At 34.4% G+C, this 18,206-nt stretch overlaps 1 pseudogene; it reads right to left on the bottom strand.

Moving 5' to 3' along the window:
* Positions 1-7,268: 7,268 nt before the first annotated feature.
* The window catches only part of LOC116856969, a 79,539-nt pseudogene continuing 68,601 nt past the window's right edge, over positions 7,269-18,206 (bottom strand).

Below are 18,206 nucleotides of genomic sequence, written 5' to 3'. Positions count from 1 at the left end.
GATTTGGGCTGTATTTGCTGTCTTTCTCCACCTCCTTTAGGTGTAAGAATAGGTTGTGTATCTGAGACCTTTCTTGTTTCTTAAGAAAGGCTTTTAATGCTATAGACTTCCCTCCTAGGGCCACCTTTGCTGCATCCCAAAGGTTTTGAATAGTTCTGTTTTCATTATCATTTGTTTCCATGATTTTTAAAATTATTCTTCAATTTCCTGTTTGACCCATTAATTTTTTAATAAGATACACTTTAGCCTCTATGTATTTGAGTTCTTTCCAAATTTCCTCTTGTGACTGCATTAAAATTTCAAAGCACTGTAGTCTAAAAATATGCAGGGAATAATCCCAATCTTTTGGTGCTAGTTGAGATCTGATTTGTGACTCAGTATGTGATCTATTCTGGAAAATGTTCCATGTACACTGAGAAGAATGTGTGTTCTGTTGCTTTAGGATGAATGCTCTGAATATATCTGTGAAGTCCATCTGATCCACTGTGTCATTCAAAGCTGATTCCTTTTTTGATCTTCTTCTTAGATGATCTGTCCATTTCAGTAAGTGTGGTGTTAAGGATCCTACTATTATTGTATAAATATCAATGTGTTTCTTTAATTTTATTATTATTTGGCTTATATAATTGGTTGCTTCCATGTTAGGGGTATAACAATTTAAAATTGTTAGATCTTCTTGCTGAATAGACCCTTTAAGTGTGATACAAGTGTCCTTCCTCATCTTCTATTATAGTCTTTGGTTTAAAATTTGATTTGTCCGATATAAGGATTGTTACCCCAACTTTTTTCCCACTCCCTCACTTTCAGTCTGGAGGTGTCTTTTGTTATAAAATGAGTCTCTTACATACAGCATACCAGTGGGTTCTTGTTTTTTAAATCTAATTTGATACTGTGTCTTTTGGTTGGGGCTTTTAGCCCATTTACCTACAAAGTATTGAAAGATGAATTCAGTGACATTGTATTTCCTGTAAAGTCATTTTCTCTATATTGTCTCTGTTCCATTTTGGTCTATGTTACTTTTGGGCTCCCTCTTTGCTTATAGGATCCCTTTTATTATTTCTTGAAGGGTTATTTTAGTGATCACAAATTCTTTTAGTTTCTGCTTGTCCTGGAAGATTTTTGTCTTTCCTATTTTGAATGGCAGCTTAACTGGGTAAAGTATTCTTGGCTGCATAGTCTTCTCATTTAGCACCCTGAATATATCATACCATCTTTTCTTGCCTGCCAGGACTCTGTGGATGTTTCTACCCTTGTAGGTTATGAACCTCTTGTTCCAAACTGCTTTAAGGATTTTCTCTTTGTCTCTGATATTTGCAAGTTTTACTATGATATGTTGAGATGTTGATCTATTTTTATTGATTTTGAGGGGGGTTCTCTGTGCCTGCTGGTTGAATGCCTGTTTTCTTCCCCAGATTAGGGAAGTTCTTTTCTATAATTTGCTCCAATATACCTATATGCCTTCTGCCCCACCCCTTCTCTTTTTCTCTTCTTTTGAGATCCCAATTATTCTAATATTTTACACTTTATGATATCATTTATCTCTCGAGTTCTCCCCCTTGTGATCCAGTTTTGTCTCTCTCTTTTATTTTTAAAATTTTTTAAGATTTTTAATTTATTTATTTGACAGAGATCATAAGTAGGCAGAGAGGCAGGCAGAGAGAGAGAGGAGGAAGCAGGCTCCCTGCTGAGCAGAGAGCCCAATGTGGGGCTCAATCCCAGGACCCTGAGATCATGACCTGAGCCGAAGACAGAGGTTTTAAACCACTGAGCCACCCAGGTGCCCCTTGTCTCTCTTTTTTAAGTTTCTTTATTCTCCATCATTTTGTCTTCTATATCAATAATTCTCTCTTCTGCCTATTTATCCTAGCAGTTATAGCCTCCATTTTTATTGTATCTTATTAATAGCCTTTTTTATTTCAACTTGATTAGATTTTAGTTCTTTTATTTCTCCAAGTAGTGATTCTTGACTGTCTTCTATGCTTTTTTCAAGTCCAGCTAGTATCTTTATAATCATTATTCTGAACTCTAGTTCTGACATCTTACTTATACTCATACTGATTAGGCTCCTGGCAGTCAGTACTGCCTCATGTTTCCTTTTTTTGAGGTGAGCTTTTCCATCTTGTCAGTCTTTCCAGATAATAATAGTTGAATAAAAGAATAAAATACTAAAATGACAGCAATGACCCCAGAGAAATATACACTAAACAAATCAGAAGAGACCTGAAACCAAAAACAAAATAAAAATTTTAAAAAAGAGAGAGAGAACATAAAATCAGACAGGTGAACAGAACAGAGTAATACACTGGATCTTTTGTATATTTTGGCTTGTTTGTTAGAAAACTAGATCCCAAATTTGTAAAGAAAGAAAAACTTATATGTGGAAATATAAGATTAAATACAATAAAAGGATAGAATATAACTGTAAAAATGAAAATCAAAAGACAAAAAAAAAGAAGGAATATAAACAGACAGGTGGACAGAACAGAACACTACACTATATCCTGAGTGTATTTTGGTTTGTTTGTTAGAGGAAACTACATCTCAAAATTGTAAATATGTGTGTATCTATCTATCTATCTATCTATGTATATGACAAAATAAAACTGGATTTTTTTAATTAAAAAAAAAGAAAGAATAAGAGAGAATATGATTAGACATTTGAGGAGAACAAAACAATACCCCCCTTTCTGGGTATATTTTGTTCTGTTTGTGAGAAGAAACTACATCCCCAAATTATAAAGAAACAAAAACTTATATATATACAGAAATAAAATTAAATAAATGGAAGGATGGAATGTAACGGTGATATTGAAAATTACAATGATTTCAAAAAAAGTTGATAAAATAAGAAATTTGTTGAAAAAGAAAAGAGAAAAACGTCGAAATTGGAAGACTAAAGAATCATATAGAAAACAAACAAACAAACCATGAGTTCTATACATGATTTCTTCCTAGCATTGGAGCTTTACAGTTCTGTGTGTTTGTTTGGTAAACTTGATCTTAGCCAGATGTTCTTGCTGATCTTCTACAGGGGGTGCCTGTTGCTCTGATTCTGAGGTGTCTTTGCCCTGGCAGAATTTCACCACCCTTGCCAGGGGCCAGGCTAATTAAGTTGTTCCTGATTGTTCTATGTGGGTTTTGTTCCCTGAAGTCTTTCAGTGCCACTGTAAGGGTTGAGAATGAAAATGGTGGCTTCCCAATCTCTAATGCTGGAGTTGAGAGCTCTGGGCCCCACTCCTCAGTGAGCCCTTGGGGGAAAAGCCATAAATCTCCTGTCTCGCTGGTCTCCAGCCTTATTCCATGCAGCCTGTGACCGAGAGTTTCTATCTCAGGCATGCAACCGCATTTCCTGTCTCTAAACCCTGTAGAATTCTGAAGTGAACACCTACACCTCCTGCCATGGTAGGGTAGAGGGATCTCCCCATGGTTCTGCTGTTTGCTGAACTCTGCTCAGAGAGTGGTCACAGGACAGTGCCATGGTTTGCAGTTTATAGCAAAACTGAGCTTAAAGCCCACTCCTGGGGTTGCTGATTGCAGCCAGGCTCCTTGCTCTGATGCCTGGGAGTTCTGCTGGAGTCAGGCTCTTCCATTCTTTCTGTGACCCTGGGCATCCTGAGACCACACTGTCCCACCTAGGATTCTGCCCTGCTTCACCACCTGAACACCTTTTAGGCAGCGATGTCTCTCATTAGCGCAGACTTCCAAGCTTGTGCTGCACTTCTATATCACTCTCTGGTAGCTGGCTTATGGAGGCTTCCTCTCCCCATGGTTTATCTTCCTATATATCACTTCAGATTCACTTCTCTGCACCTCCTACCTTGCAGCAAGTGGTTGCTTTTTCTATTTGTAGAGTTGCAGTTATTTTCTTAGATCTCTGGTTGAGTTTGCAGGTGTTCAGAATGATTTGATATCTATCTAGCTGAATTCTTGGGACTAGATGAAACTAATATCTCCTACTCCTCCACCATCTTGGACTATCTCCCTGTATATCTATTTAGAATGAACACAAAACTTGTTGAACTCAAGAATACTTTTAACTAGGAGTGATGATCTACAGCTAAAAAAAAAATGAAAATTTGACACTTTCTATTGTATCCTTAAGTATAATATACAAATAGGAGCACTAAGCAAACTTGTAGGGGCACACTTTGAAATTCTATGGATAAGGAAAAGTATCCCCTTGGCCTGCAAACACCAGCTACTTTCAAGTGTTGGAGAAAGTTTTATACTCTTTCCCATGACAAATCTACTATGCCTTTCTTTCAGTTCTCTACTACAAGGCTGTGACACAGAAATCTCTCAAACTTCTATTAGCAGAAACAATAATTAAGGCATGAGTCTTTTCCATAAGAACATGGTACAAGACCTGGACTTACTACAGTGTAGGTCCTAAGGGAAGGACACTCGCAGCCTGCCATGTATGCTTCAGGGATCACCTGTCAATGCCCCTAGTCAGCCTGCTTAAGGATATTCTCCAGACTGACATCTTTGAGAGATATCAGTTCATCTCTTTACCCTAAAATGAAAGCCAAACAAGATTCACCATTCCCAGGTAGTCAGAAGATTTTTTCCCACTCCCTTTTTCACCCTCTTCTTATTGATCTGCTCTTTCCTCTGTTCCATAAAAATAGTTTAAAGGCATTCTCTTACATATGTACATAAATTTTATGCAATCCATGCTGAAAACATTTCCATTTCTTCCCTGACATTGCTCAGAAAAAGGAATTACTATGAGTACCCTAAACCACTTAGCTAAGTATTTAATAATCTTGCTTAAAATAATTATTCACTTTTTCCTAAGAAACTGTGATGTCTTGTATTTATATAATTGTGTCTCAGTCACTTAGTGGAGTTCAATCCCTCTAAGCTAATACCAGGCAAAATTGCACACTTATACTATTCTTCCCAGGCTATATTCAAGTTTGATTCAAGCAGCCAACCTATCTGACTTCTGTGCCATGATTGTTATAAACTCCTTTACTATGCTCATTTGAACTCTCTTAGGAGTTCTTTTTCTTTGTTTTTTCTTTATCTCTATTTTCTCCTGGAAGTCTGGTAGCCTACCAAATGCGCCATCTTCCTTACAGCCCTCTCAAGTGGAAGGGGCTTTCTTACCCCATCTCAAATGTACAAAAGATGAATTGTGGCAAGTACCCCAGCTCCTGCTTATCATTGAAGCTCCACAATCATTTAGTTTTCTAATTTTTTAGAACCAAAACAATACAGAAATTAAAAAAAAAAATACAAAACCAGCTTCTTTGAATATCATGCCATCCAGTGTCACTTCATTAAAGAGCTAATACCTCCAGGATTTCCAATCATTCCCACTCATTAGTTGAAGAGTTAAACTTTTGGATAACAGAATTCTGGGTGACTATTCTGGATTTTTTTTTTTCAGTGAATTTAATGAATTTAGAATACTTCACATATTTATATTCATTACCTATCTAATGCATTGTATCCTTAATATCTCAGCTATCTTTCTTTACCACCCACTCCTCATTCACCCCAGGCCATCACATTACAGAATGCTCATCTTTCAAAATTTTAGCGACAGATCATGACTGCCAATTCTTCCAGCTCACTTTTTCTTGTATTCAAACTATGATACTTCTCTGACTTTTAAGAGTTCTTAAGTATTTATTAACTTTTCAATTTTTGTTCTTTTCCCTTTTGTTTTATTATGTTAATAGCAGGGTACCATTCTCTCATTTCGTCTCCCCCCACCCCCAACCCATTTTTTATTGTATGGACTATTTTTATCATTATCCTCAAGATCCTATGTTCTTGTCTTTCTCTCACACTTTACATGAACTCTATTAAGATATGCTTCTAATTTTATTTTCAACATGTATTTAAAATAGTAGTATGCATCACTGCTTTATCTTTTACCATTCTATTGCAAGATTGTATCATCTTAAACCTGGGTTATTTCAATGGCCTCTAAAATGACATTTCTGTTTCTACTCTTGTGTTCTGCTCTTTCCATATCCTTCTGAACACAGCCACTCTGTGTGTGTGTGTATGTGTTTCAATTTGAAAAAAAAAAAATAGTCTAATGGTTTTCTTTTTATCACAGTGAAATTCAGTCTTATCTATATCCTGCAAACCTTTACATGATCTGATCTGTGGCTTCCTCTTGGTTTTCATCCTGTAATATTCTTCCCTTACTTTTCTACTCTGTCCACACTGGTTTTCTCTTCATTCTTCAATTTTTTTCAGATATATCTGTTCCTTGGTGCTTTTGCACTTTCTGTTCTCTCTATCAGGAATGTTCTTTTTCCAGATAGCCTCAAATTTGACTTACATGCTTCTTTTCCTATTATATCTTTTCTTCTGTTTATTGGTATTTAATTTTCTCTTATTTTTCTATTTTCCTAAGGTGGAAACAGATTATTGATTTTAGATCTTTCTTCTTTTTCTAATATATACATATATTCAGTGTGATAACTTTCCTCCAAGCACTGTATTTGCTACATTTCACAAATTTTGATAAATTGTGTTTTTGTTTTAATTAAAAATATATTTTTTAAATCCTCCTGAGATTTCTTATTTGGCCCGTGTGTTATTTAGAAGTGTTTTTTTTTTTTTTTTTTTTGTATTTGATTTTAAGAAGTGTGTTGTTTTTTTATCTCCATGTATTTTGGATTTTCCATTTATCTATTATTGATTTCTCTTTTTCTTCATTTTTTTCAAAATTTATTTTTTTTCCAGTGTTCCAAAATTCATTGCTTATGCACCACACCCAGTGCTCCATGCAATATGTGCCCTCCACAAGGGTCACCCCAGCTCCCCCTCCAAAACCCTCAGTTGTCTCTCAGAGTCCACAGTCTCTCATGGTTTGTCTCCCCCTCCGATTTCCCCCAACTCACTTTTCCTCTCCATCTCCCAATGTCCTCTTTGTTATTCCTTATGCTCCACAAGTAAGTGAAACCATATGATAATTGACTCACTCTGATTGACTTATTTCACTCAGCATAATCTCTTCCAGTCCTGTTCATGTTGATATCAACATGGACAGGACTGGAAGAGATTATGCTGAGTGAAATAAGTGAATTATTGATTTCTAATTCAGTTTGTGTTCTGAAAGCAGGCATCATATGATTTATATTCTTTTAAATTTGTGCAGGTTTGTTTTATAGCCCAGCATGTAATCTATCTTGATGAATGTTTCTGTTGTACTTGAGATGACTGTGTATTCTGCTGTTGTCAAATGAAGTAGTCTATAGGTACCCTTTATATGCAGTTGATTCATAGTGTTTTTGAGTTCAACTGTCCTTACTGATTTTCTGGCTACTGGATCCATCCATTTCTGATGGAGGAATGCTAAATTCTCCAACAATGATAGTGGATTCACCCATTCCCCTTTGCAGTTCCAGGAGTTTATGCCTTATTAGCTTGATGTTCTGTTGTTAGGTTCATACACACTAAGAATTTTTATGTATGCTTGGAAAATAAATTTCTTTATCATTATGTAATGCCCTTTTTTATTCCCAGTAACTTTTCTTGCTTTCAGTTCTGCTCTGTCTGAACTTAATGTAGGTACTCTACTCTCTTTTGATAAGTGATAAGTGATTGCATGGTAAATATGTCTGCATCCTTTTAATTCTAATCTATATGTGCCTTTATATTTTTAGTGGTTTTCTTGTAGGTAACATATGGTTGGGCCTTTTTTTAACCTGTTCTGGCACTCTGTCTTTTAATTAGTGCAGATCACTGACATTCAAAGTAATTGCTGAATTATTGATATAATTGGACTGATATCAACCATATTTGTTACTATTTCTTACTTGTTGCCCTGTTCTTTGTTGCAGTTTCTTGGTCTTCCACTTATTTTACTTTTGTGGTTTTAATTTAGTATCCTATGATTCCATGTTCCTGCCTTTCTTAGCATATCATTTATATGCTTTTAAACTCTTTTTTGTGGTTACATTAGAGTTTGCAATATATATTTGCAACTAATCCAAGTCTAGTTTCAAATAAACTACACCGCCTCTGGAGTAATGTGAGTATAATAGCAACATAATCTTCATTCCTCCCTCTCATGCCTTGTATTATCACTATCATCCATTTTGCTTATATATAAGAATCCATAATAGTTATGTGATATTCATAAGCACACATCATTGAATACACTATTGCTATTATTATTTAGAACAAACTATAATTTGTTAGATCAATTAAGAATAATAAAAATGAAGATTTTATTTAATCTTCACATATTCCTTCTTCAATGCTTTCCTTTCTTTACGTAGCTCCAAGTTTCTGGCCTATATATTTTCTTCTGTCTAACTAACTTCTTAAAATTTTTCTTACAATTCCAATCTATTGGCAATGGGTTTCCTTAATTTTTGTGCCTGAGAAAGTCTATTTCTTCTTGACCTTTGAAGGATAATTTCACAGAATACAGCATTTTAGATTGGTGTGTCTTCTCTTTTTTCCAATACTTTAAATACTTCACTCATTCTCTTCTTGTTTGGATGCTTTCTGACAAGTCATATCTGATTTTTATTATTTTCCCCACATGTAAAGTAGTTTCAATCTCTAGTTTCTTCCAGGATTTTTTTTTTTAATCTTTGATTTTCTGTACTGTGACAGTGATATACCTATTTGTTGTGTTTTGTTTTGCTTTGGCATTTATCTTGCTTGGTGTTTTAGTGTTTGAGATTAATTCAGGAAATTCTCTGTCATTATTTTCAATATGTCTTCTGTCACTTCCTCTCTTCTTCTGATTTCCAATATGCATATATTACACTTTTGGTATTTGTCCCACAGTCCTTGAATATTTTGTTGTTATTGTTTTCATTTTTTTTGTTCATTTATATTTGTTTTGAGGGTTTCTATCAAGATATCCCCAAGCTCAAAGATCATTTTCCTCAGACCTGTCCTATCTACTAATAAGCCCACCAAAAGCATTTTTCATATCTGTTATAGTCTTTTTGATCTCTAGCATTTCTTTTTGGTTCTTTCTTAATTTTTCCATCTCTCTGCTATTGGCCCATCTATTCTTGCATGCTGCAGTCTCCTTTATATGTTAGAGCCCTTAGAATACTAATCATAGTTGTTTTAAATTCCTGGTCAGATAATTCCAACATCCTTTCTGTGTCTAGTTCTGATACTTACTCTGCCTCTTGAAATCATATTTTTTTTGCCTTCGGGTATGTCTTATAATTTTTTTTTTATTCATAGCTGGACATGTTGTACTATGTAAAAGGAACTGTTGTAAATGGCCTTTAGTAACGTGGTAGTAGGGTGTGTGTAAGGTGGGGAGAAGGAAGGATGCATCCAATAATCCTATTATTAAGTCCAGGTTTTTCAGTGATCTTGTGCATTTAGACTGAACTTCATTAAGTGTTTCTCAGTTTATTTTTCTTCCCCCTTAGATGAGACAAGTTGGCTAGAGTGAGCAGAAAATAGGTATTTCCCTTCTACCATGTGGAACGTTACATCTGTCTATATTTGGGCTTTTCTCTGTCCCCAGGTCAGTTAGACCCTGCTAATATTCTAGCAGATTAGGTTCTGGTTAACTAGTTTCTCCTGAGGAAAGACTTTGTTAAGAAAAAAATAGCCTGCTCTGGTATATTTAAATATAGGCCTTTTTCTTCTACCTCTGTCAGAAACATGAGGGAATTTTTTTCTGATATTTACTGTGGGTACCTAGTCAAGCTCCTGGAAGAAAAACTCACAGTATTGCAGGGGACCCCCCTTGGATCTTTTCACCATTAGAGTTGTCTACCCTGAGCTCTAGCAATTTGTCAATTATCGTTCAATTTTTCTATCCAGCACCTATTCTCAGAATGATTTCCTTTCTTGCATCTCTGCTCAGGTAAGCCACAATTTCCCATACCTTCCTGTCTGTCGCTCCAATCTTGGGGTCAGTGGTTTTCCCTGTATCCTCAACTCTTCTGCAGATGCAAGAAGAGTTGTTGATTTTTTCAATCTGTTTGACTTTTGCTTGTTGTTAGGATAGAGTGGTGACTTCAAACATTTTACATATGGAACTGGAAATCAGAAATATTTACTTATGTTAATTTTTCTGATCTGTGTAATAGAGCTATTAACGATATCTACGTCATGAGGGTGGACTGACTCAAAAATGTTTACTAACTTAATATTTTCCCAGCTCTTCTAGGACTTGGTATAAGGAAATGTCAAGGTTGAATGTAAAATGTTCTCATTACTAGTCTTTTATAACTATGAGTATTATTTTAATTTTAACCCCCCCAAATAGATGTAGTAACCATTAATTGACAGATTTATATTTACATTGTAATTTATGATTCCTTTCATTATCATATATTTTCAGAAAACTTATGTTTGGTCCTTGGCCATTTTAAAAATTCTTTCATTTTTTATATTTATGTAGCCCTTGATCATTTTAAAATTTAAGTAAATTGATGATCTCTAGTTATACACTTAAAATTTATAGTACCCACAGTGAAAAAGGATTCTGAGTGATTGATAAGAAAAAATAGCCAAGCTACAGGTGCTTGTTCTATATTTGTTTAACACCTCAGGATGATGAAAGTATAAGGACCAGCTTAATTTGAGAAAAAAAATGAAAGTACTTTAAATATTATAGATGGTGTCTTAGAAAAGCCCAATTGTTTTGTTTTGCCTCCAAATGCATGTTCAGAGCATAATGTCAACATTCAGGCAAAAGTAGTTGAGTTCATCTTACTTTTCATTACTAAGTAAGCCTGATTAGAGCAAAGTTATCACAGCACCGTGTTATGTTTTCATTTTTTGAGACCTTCACTGAGGCACACTGAAGAAAATGAATTAAGATCAGAAGATCATTTGAGATGGATAGAGCCTCATCTAGCAAAAGATCTAATCAATGCTTCCTGCCTCACAGGATGGAATTCATTGTTCATTACCCATTGCTAACAAATGGCTGTTCATGGTCCTTATGTAGGGAACAGGGGTCTTCAGTCCATTCCCCTGAGGCCATTATGTTCCCAGGCAAACCTACCGTCCTATTTAGGATCATTCCATCTTAGTACTGGAGAAATTGTGTTATTAAAGACAGAACTCTATGAGTCAGAGTTCAGTTACGTTGTCAGTTGGTCCAAAGAAAATACATGTTTGGGAATCCAGAAGATGTGGCTGTAATTCTCCCTATTTATAAAACCGGAAGCCAGAAATCAAATTACCTATGGTAAAGCAAATCACTATAATTAGAACAATTTTTTAGGAATATTGTCTCTGAGGTAATTTGGTTACTGTCAGATACTGCAAGAGTGTACTTAGGAATAAGATACTTCCAAAAGTTAGAATTCATGTGAGAGCATACAATATTATTAATTTTAATGAATGAGCTTTTCTCTGAAATATTCCTACAGATTATTCAACAATTGGAATAGATAATCCTGTTAAGGTAGGCTGTGTGTATACATATAGACTTACAAATGTAAAATGGAAGAAAATATCTGGATTGACCCCATGTTATTAATCATAGCAAAGGAATGAGAATAACAATGATGTACATTTACAGTACATTTTCCAGGATCTTTTGTGTTGATCATTTCATTTAATTCTCAGGACATTCATTGAATTAGCTACTTTAATTCTCAGTTTTTCAGATGAGAGAATATGTAACAAAGAAGAAACAGCATAGAAATTCATGAAGACCCAGGGACACTTTCTTATGGTAAAAGAAATGTTCACAAATTCTTCACATTGGAGAGAAGTCATCTAAGTCTGTAGAAAAGGAAAATAAGCAGAGCCATGAATAGCTTTTCCACAGGTACTCACTGTTTTAATTAATCCCTGTACTTCCACTGTTCCTTCTTTTCACCTATTTGTGACTTTCTTGCTGTTTGAGGGAGGAAAAAAAAAACCAACTGATTTCTTAGGACTCTAAGAACAGATAGTGATCTAACAAATTAGTGATCTAATTATTGTGATCCACACAACTATTAGTGCTCAAACAAATTATCTATTATTTTTAACATTTGTAAAGAGAAAAATAAAACAATATAAAACATATATGAAGAAAGAAAATGAAACAGATGAACTAAAATCCATGCAGTTGGGGCATGGGGAGAGTCTCAAATATGAAGAGAACAGAATATCCTATTATCATTTGGAAGTTTGGCAACTTGGTGATTTAAAAGTTAATTATTTTATTTTTCTACATTATTTAAGTCTGTTTTCTGCATATAGAAAAAACTAAAAGTCTCACTCAAATAGCTAAGTAGAAAGGAAAAAAACGTAATTCTTCTCTCTATCCCTAAGACATCATAGACAGGATGCCCCCCAAAATACATATGTATATATAGTCCCTTCTGAAATGACAACATCTAGAAATCAAAAGGCAAATGTGAGAAGATTGTATTTTTAATTTAAGAGATATGCCTACTTGAAAATTGTCAAGAGGCACCTACTTTTAATCATTTCCTCTTTCCTGAGCACAGAACAAAAGATATTTTTAAAAATTATAATATCTTCCTACATAGAACATAAGGCTGATATTTTTTAAAAAGTGAAGGAAGGCATTCAACTTTTGGAGGGGTTCTTCCCCCTAACCAATACAAAAGATGTTTTAAAAATACAGAGTGATTATACAGATAAGATTCAATGAGAATAGTAATTTAGGAAATGTGCTCAAAGAGAATCAAATCAATATTACTGAATCTCCTGTGAACACAGTTTTAAATATTACCCTCTATTTCTTCTAGGGTTAGGTTATTGATTACAAAAATTGCTCCCAAGCCTCCATTCTGAATAATTACATTCTATTTGCCTGTCTTTTCCTCCCAGTGCCATGAAAATTACAACATTCTGATCAATAAAGATATAAAATCAGAGGAACAGAAACAGTGATTTCCACCTTTCCCACATTTCACATTTTTGTAAACACCAATACTTGTCTGCAATTACTTTCCTCTGAGGGTTCTGTTTTATGAAGCTTTTCAAATGGGAAATACTGGATAAGTTTTTGTTTTCTTTTGTTCATTTTCCTTATCACATCCCATTGGATTGTCAGCTAAACATACCAGTATACATCCCTCAAATGTCTTTATGCCTAGTTCCATTTGGTTACATCATGTCCAAAACTATAATAGTGTGAAATATGAAGGCACGTTTTGGCTGTAGTTAGTAAATTCAACAAAAACTCATTTTGGTTATTTTAATCATTAATTAACATTTCCACTTAAAATCAAGACAAGCACTTAAGTCAGCAAGCATTCATACTATTGACTCAAATCACTTGAGCTTAGTTTTATTTTCTTATTGCTAATGTTCCAGGCTGATCTTAATTGGTTTGGGTATTAGAAAGCCCAGGATAAACTGAGCCAGATTTCCTTTTAGCTAAATATAAAGCTAAGATTTCTTTTGTGATTTCTAAAAAATAATGTGGAAGAAACCCAGCCACTACTCCTTGACAATAGGTAGAAGCATATCAGAAAAGATAAAAGTTGACATTCTGCTTCTCTTTGAGGCTTTCTAAATTGTTAAAAGAACCAAGAGGCATTAACCTGGCCCAGAATAGGCCCTTTAAAAGCAAAACCATCTACCAGAACTTTATTAAGAATGTGAATTTTAGAACTAGCTACAGATGGGTTTGAATCCTATCCCCACTCATTGCTGGTTGTGTGATTATGGCCAAAATGCTGAAACCTCTTCAAGATTTAGTATCATTCTTTGTACAATATGGTAACACTCATGCTTAGTGAAGAAGTTGTTAAGAGAATTAAATAATTTTCTCCTAGTTACTGAGATTAGCAGAATGTAGTGGCACATAGTAAGTATTCAGTAAATATTAACTACTAATGTTATAACTTTTTTTTTTTTTTTTTTTTTTTTTTACTATTACATAGTCCATGGTAGTTGTTAGCTACTACAATCAAGGACTACTTTTTCTATCTGTTGAACTTACCCATAGGACTTGATAGAGACTAAACATTTTTAGAATAAATGAACAGTGATGAATAGATTAAGCTTTTAAGTACTGATTGTCAATATTGATTTTGTTGCAGCCTAGAGATTACTGTCTTAAGACAAATCATTGCTAACTCATAACCTCTCACAAAACTGCCATGCCCCTGAGGACCTTCCCCATCCTTTTTTGATTCCATGGACTATATTCAGCTAGGTAATGAGATGGAGTTAACTGGCTTCATGACTTCCCAAGGTTTCCTGAGAAAGAGAACTATATGCTTCTCTTCAATGTGTGTGAGGTCAGAAGAAGGAGAGGAAAAAGGCTATGCACTAGGCTCCCGGAAATTCAACTTCTTTCCAAATTGGTTTTCCTAGAATGCCCTTTCTACTGTCCAACTTTGTTTTCTGTCACACTGGTCTAGTAAACTTTGGGTTAGAAGTGGACTCTCTGGTGTCAAAATTCTATTAGTTAACAATAGTAGCATAGATGCCATATGATAGCATTTCAGTCTCAACCCTACCCTTTCAGAAGAGAGGAAGTCACCTTCACAGGAACTTTTGTAAGTTGCTGATATTATCCAATGATTTCTCAGTTATTTTATTTTGAATAACAAAGAGGAACATGTATTAATGGGAAATGGCCTCAATCAATGGCTTGTTTAGGATGCTTATAAATGCTGCTTGACTCAGTCAATGTAACAGGGAAAAATATGGAGTGGAATAAGTTTGTAAGAGTTAGTGTTTATTCCTGGGACTTGATCTCACAATTATAAGAATAGATAGTGATTGTAAATGAGTCTTTAAAGAAATTTAATTATAAATTTGGGTATTTATCCAGAGAAAATTAAAACATTTATTCAAAAGGAAAATGAATAAATTAATTAATTTTTAAAAATCTTCGTTATAAATGGCTACAAAGTAGTTATATCATAGACCTCACAAGTATAAGTTTGTATGATAGGTAAAAGATGTGATCTGAATGGGTCCCTGTGTCTCAGTGTAAAATTTCAGTGATGGAAACAGGCTCCATGCAATAATTTTATACAACTTTGAAGAAAGTAAAAATTGTATGTTTTAATAACTCAGGTGATTCAAAAAGTTTTCCCAGTAAGGACTCAGACATTGATGTAGAAGAGGGACAAGGAGAGTTTTTGAAAAAAGTTTTTATGAACTGTCAGTACAAAAATAGCAATATTTCTAAATTGCTACACCTATATGAAATTATATGTTATATAATTTCATGTATTGTTATAACGAAATTAATAAATTATCTTAAATAAATGCTTTTATTTTCTTACACTTCTCAAAAAGTGTTGTACAACATGTCAACCAATAAAACAATAAACAAATATTCTTCCTATGTATTTGGAGTTTGTCTTATATTCTGGTTTATATTACATGCAGGAATGTAGGATGATTATTTTTATCATTACATGTATCTCTGAGTTTTTTGCAAAGTGATCCAGTTGATTTACTTTTAGTGTGTATGCATGTGTGTGTATATGTAACAAGGGAGGTCTAGAGTTAGAGAGGACAATTTAAAATGCCCATGCCAGAGAAAGTGACTTTATGTTACCAGATAAATTTTAGATTCTTTTGTATGTTTTTTTTTCCCTATTCCTTTCCTTGACATTTCTATTTAATTTCCCCATATGAAGCACCACCCATGGATTTATAAGCTCAGGTATGTGTGTCTTTGTGTGTGTGTGTGTGTGCATGCGTGCACAGGTACATGGACAAATCTGCATGCATGTGAGTTTGGGGTTGGAAAAGGGTGATAAACATCTAATCACCAGCATTTTCTAACCTTCAAAAATTGCAGGAAGCCAAATAAGTGTTCTGAAATGAAATAAACATAGGAATTTCATAAACATCAAAAAAGGAATAAATTCAGTTTTTAACCAATTATCTTGATGTTTAAGACTAAAACAGAACTTTATTTTTTTTAATTAACATATAATGTATTATTTGCCCCAGGGGTACAGGCCTGTGAATCATCAGGTTTACACACTTCATAGCACTCACCATAGCACATACCCTACCCTCCCCAGTGTCCATCATCCAGCCGCTTTATTTCTCCCCCCCACCAGCAACCCTCAGTTTGTCTTGTGAGATTAAGAGTCTCTTATGGTTTGTCTCCCTCTGATCCCACCTTGTTTCATTTTTACCTCCCTACCCCCCACGGACAGAGAGGTCATATGATAATTGTCTTTCTCTGACTGACTTATTTCATAAAGCACAACTTTTGATAGAGCTGTAAAGTAGTGCTTACTGTGGTGAAGGCCATGGTGGATTTAGATATTTAATATAGTCTTCAGCATGTCTTGTATGGTACAAGATCTTTCATCAAGTTTTGAAAGAATATTTTTGCTAATTTGGAAAATCTTGTGTCAGGTTGATTCACATACTGCAAATCTGAAACATTATTTTTTAATAACTGGACAGTTTTGAGCATTAAAAACAAAGTATATTCAAATTGAAGTAGATTATATAGAACACTTTGACAAACAAGGGTCCTATTAAACCCACACTACTTTAAGTAGGCTTTAAATGGCTTATCCAACATAGATGCATACTTGAATGGTGATGCCATTTTAAGTCTTTGATGTCTCTTCTTGATCAAATCTTTATTGTGTGATGAGACATGTTGTACAATCACCAAAAGAGAAAAGGATAGGCACTTCTATCATTAGTAGACTAGGCACTTTGACAATAAAATTGGGAATGTTATTCTTTTGCCAGATATGTCTGATTGTCTTTTATGGCCATTAGGCTAAACCACTGGAGTCCAATAGTTACGTTAGTTTGATGCTAGACAACTCGACGAATTGATGGTTATTTTATGATGGTTATTTTATGTAAATTCCATGTTACTCATTAACTCTTGGCACTGTTACATTTTCTATCACTTAGCTATGTGACTTCTTACATTTTAATGGGTCAAAGAAATGGCTACCTTGAATTGCAAGCTCTCTAAATAAGAATGTAAACTATTAAAACACTATCTTCCAAATAACTGGTAATCTTCCAGGAGCACACTTGGGTCCCATCCTCCCCTCAATATACCTGGACCATCGTGGCGACTTTGCACTGATTCTGGACAGATATGTGAATGAATAGCTATTTATGTTGGATGTTACAATACAAAATTATTTCCATGGAAACCTCCTAATGATTATTTTACAAATATAAACACTGTCTTCCAAACCCCTTTTTAATTACATTTCTGATGTAATGAACTTTTATCTTATGATTCAATTGGTATATGTGTGAAATGAAAAGTGTGACTTCTTTCTTTGTTCTTAGAAAACTCATTAAATTGTGTGATTCCATGAGTAGAGGTATATATTTTTGGTAAAAATCAGTTTTTAATTTAAAATGAAGTTGGCATTTTCAGTATCTACCTGACTGACTCAAGGAACAATGACTCAATTAGAATGCCAAATAAGTGAGATTTTTTTATAGAGTTCTGGTTTTAGAAATAAAATATATGGTATTTTTTACAGGAGGTTGTGTAAGAGATATTATAGATTGAATATTTCCATTTGGGGGGAAAACATGCACTTTCACTTCCTGCATTTGGTAGCAAAAGAAAACGTTGACTCACATGTGATTCTAACATCACCTTTGATTATGTGATTCTGTGTGCAGAAACTGTGATGTGGTCATCACATACAGGAATAAATATAACACTTTGGGAAATGAGTCAGAATTTTTGAAAAAAAAATTAAGTAAAGACAGTAGACATGAAGTTAGGAAGTTTTCATTGTTTGGAGTGAATGAATACTTTAAAAGTTAATTTTTAAAACAATTTAAATTGATCTATTTTCTTCTTTGTATTTCTCTTAATACTTTTATTCTATTAATCACTCCATTGACCATTCCTTTGCCCTTCTTCTTCTTCAAACATGAATGTACCATTTCTGTGATTAGATAAACTTTGTTGGACAAATTCTGTGTTGTTCATGACTTTCCATGAAAAACGAATAAGTGGTAACTTTCTAGTGAGGGGACATATGAAATAAGGTAGATGAGTAAAATTTATAACAGGTAAGAGAGTGACAAGAGCTAAGAAGAGGATTCAGGGTAGTAAAAGAGAATAGGGTATATGTGCATGTATGCTTAACTTTTTTTTTTTTTTTTAAGATTTTATTTATTTATTTTACAGACAGAGATCACAAGTAGGCAGAGAGGCAGACAGAGAGAGAGGAAGGTAAGCAGGCTCCCTGCTGAGCAGAGAGCCCAATGCTGGTCTTGATCCCAGGACCCTGGGATCATGACCTGGGCCTAAGGCAGAGGCTTTAACCCACTGAGCCACC

The sequence above is a fragment of the Lontra canadensis genome, unplaced genomic scaffold (assembly GCF_010015895.1).
Source record: "Lontra canadensis isolate GAN:19392208 unplaced genomic scaffold, GSC_riverotter_1.0 scaffold115, whole genome shotgun sequence".
Lineage (NCBI taxonomy): Eukaryota > Metazoa > Chordata > Mammalia > Carnivora > Mustelidae > Lontra > Lontra canadensis.
This window is presented reverse-complemented; position numbering and strand designations above follow the sequence as displayed.